This window comes from Limulus polyphemus, unplaced genomic scaffold, assembly GCF_000517525.1.
Source record: "Limulus polyphemus unplaced genomic scaffold, Limulus_polyphemus-2.1.2 Scaffold5451, whole genome shotgun sequence".
Taxonomy (NCBI): Eukaryota; Metazoa; Arthropoda; class Merostomata; order Xiphosura; family Limulidae; genus Limulus; species Limulus polyphemus.
In genome coordinates, this window is record NW_013671061.1 from 42,628 (window position 1) to 46,208 (window position 3,581).

General features: G+C 29.6%; 1 pseudogene; it reads right to left on the reverse strand.

Annotated features, from left to right (window-relative positions):
* Positions 1-3,581, reverse strand: part of LOC106472592 — a 62,032-nt pseudogene that overhangs the window by 41,171 nt on the left and 17,280 nt on the right.

The following is a 3,581-nucleotide window of genomic DNA, read 5'->3' on the forward strand; positions in this document are numbered from 1 at the left end:
CACCGAAAATAGCGACCCCGTATAGATACGGGAAAAAGCTACGGAAGAAGAAGATACTTATACTCACTTCAGCATAAAAAGAATTCATGTTAATTCCCAAATTCATACTGAAAGGTTGAAAACACAAAGTACAGTTGCTCAAGTAATATACTTCAACAAGTCTCACCAAAAACAAATATGTCTTAACACAAACGTGCCGAGAAAAAGAATAAGGAATTTCGCAAGTGAATGTTGAGGGAGAATTTGTACAATGGGGTGTGTTGCACTCCTATTAGTGGAAGGTTTTGCTGCATGATACGTCATTACGCACTAGCGGAAATCCAAGTGTTTCATGTGAAATTTAGGTACAAAAACAGCTAATGTGGATACGGAGGCGAGTGATCGTATCAGAATTATGAGTTTATTAATTTATCTGAAGACACCTAGGTTTAATAAAATTCCCTTCTCTGCACACTAAAAACTGATGTATAGCTAATAACAAAATTGTTATAGGTATCAGTTAAGGAAAAATAATTTCAAGCACTTTCAGTGCTCTTTATCAAATATAAAACCTAATTCAACTTCAGTTGAAAAAGTATGAAAACCATCATTCAGACCAAATAAACCTCAATATACATGTGAAATGTTAGTCTGCTTGTTTACCAAACTGTTCTTTCTTACAACAAAATTTACAGTTAGTGTTATAGCTAAGGTTTAGTTTGGTTATTGCTAAGCATGGATAGCCCATAGTGGAGCTTTGTAGAAACTACAAAAAAAACAATGAATACTTAAAGGAATTCACTGTTAACAGCAATGAACATGTTATGAATAAGAAATGAATTACTGGATATTTAGATTATTTACACAGTAGATATATCATCACTCCTACTGATAAAACTAACAAATTTGTTTTCATTTGTATAATTGTTTAATATTAAAACTTTATCTAAGAAACTAGGATTTAATTTTAAAACACTTAAGCCTTCGTATGACAAGGTGAGATAAGAAAAGTACCATATAGAAACACATTACAGTTTTAAGAAATTTAAGTGTATAATCCATAAAAATCATAATAGTTAAATTATTTTGGATTCCAAAATTACATTAAATGTCATGCAAATACTGATTCATTGCAAGTGATATAAAAGCAATGTCTATGGATTTTTTGGTTCTAGTACATAAAGGCTGTAATAAATTAAAGATAATTAAGCAAATTCTGTTACATCATCAAAGAGAGAGAACTGGTATTATAATTCATTCATTATCATCAATAATTTCATTGAATGTAAAGAGTATATTAAAGACTTTGACACAACAACAACAGAAATCTTTGATGATAGTAATATTTACACCAGTTTTCCATTAAATAAAATTTAAAAAAAATATCTTTCATTAACAATTTCAATATGTTTTACAAATTACAGAAAGTTAATGCTTTATGTTAGTAAACATAGATGTTTCTATGATAATGTTTCTCATTAAAGTTATCATGGTTTTTACAATAGACAAATTCTTACAAGCTGTGTATTTTTTACTTGATGTTTGTACAGTTCATCCAACATGTCTTCCAACAAATACAAGGAATAGCTCAGGGAACTAATTTCACGAGTGGCAGATTTATAATTATTCAAACCTGAATATTTTACACAATAAATCTCAGTAAGAAAGGTTATAATAAATCTTTGCATATCAGTTGTGCTTGTGAACATACTCAAGATATTCTTATACATAATAATCAAAATTTCCTAGACACTACCAAACAAATTTATTCATCACAACTCACTCTGGAAAAAAAATAATTCAAAGCACATTAATCTATATTCATGTAAACAGCATTACGACATTTCACAGACAAGAGCTCATAAACTCACTCCAATGTTTCACAAATGATGTTTCTCCTACTACAATGTGAACACTAGCAAAGTGAAAAACAACTGAAAGCCTTGTGAATGGGGGGGGGGGGGTACGGATTTATATCATTGAATTGTCCTTCATTCATCACAGTATACTTACATTTGTAAATGTATTTAAAGAATATGTGTGGTTTTAGTATTAGTTGCTTCAGAATGAATGAGTCACTGCAGTAAAAAAAAATAATATTCTTAATACTTAAGTGTAAAAATAATGAGTTATTTCCTTTTCAAGTGAATATTAAGTATCAGGTTCCACTGTGTAACAGATAATATAGGTAGATGTCATACTATAATTTACAAGAGGTAGAAAGTTATTATCACACTAAAATATAAAAAGAATGAAAGTTATTATCACACTAAAATATAAAAAGAATGAAAGTTATTATCACACTAAAATATAAAAAGAATGAAAGTTATTATCACTAATACAAATGGTTAATCCCACCTCAAAAAAAGATTTGTATATGTTAATGCTGTGGCATGACGTGATGGATTTGTGTCATGGCACCATAGTTAAAATGATCTACCTTTATACATGTGGTACAATCATTTGACAATATTAAATAACCACGAATGGACTCACATAATAGGCTCAAGAAAATTTGTTGCAGGATATTCATGCAGAATGTTTAGAATAGCAATATAACTTAAAACTATTTGACAGTATCACATAGCCACAGAATAAATTCAAAAATAGTATCAAGCTTTGAAACCACATTCCAAACAGAGCACACTTACAAGGAGTAAAAGTTTTGCTTAAGAAAATAAACCCTTCTACCCTAAAGATAATAAACAAGGATCTGAAGTACATGAAAGTTCAAAAGCATTCAGCCATACCATGAAATCAATGTCTGTTTACATGCAAAAGATGCAGTAAAAGCAAGAATTACAGCAATTCCATTCAATCACTTACCCATTATGTCCTTTGATTCAGAACCAATGGTCAACATAAACAAAGTTTTTGAAAGCTAATGTCTACATATAACGGGAAATCTGTTTAAAGTTTGTCAAGATGTTAGGCTTAAGATTTATATTGTCATCCTTAAGAGAACTAAGGAAATTACAAGAGAAACTGGTTATGACTGACAATGAAGGAAGCAGCACAGCAACTGAGGTTTCATTTTTAACAAGTACAATTAACCCTCAGCCACAGATGTCATTGTAGTATCTAAAGAAAGGCATATTGGTTGTTATGCAATATAAAATTTCTCAGTATTCTATACAACAAGTCCCAGATAACACTGTATTAATAGAAGAAATATTAATTCCATGCTAAGCATGCTTACGGGTTCAAAGTCCACGAGATCATGCACCATATCATACATCATTTGGTCCACATGTATCTAACACACATAAAAGAAATGAAACAATTAATTTTTTCACAATGAAAATACTACCTAAAGTTAGTATTCTGCTATTTTCAGTAACAGTTTATTAAACAGTCAAACTACATAAAAAAAGAAAAAATACTCACCTACAAATCATGCAGTTAGCTTAACTACCTTCTCTCCTAATACAAAATTTGAGAAGGATCCAAAAATATATGAACTTTTAAGAAATACAGTACAAAGTTTTGAACTTGTTAATTTTAAAAACAATATGCAGAAGTAAGAATATATATATAGTCAAAGGCTTTTATTCATGACAGAAATAAAAGAAAGGGTAAGAATATATATATATATATATATA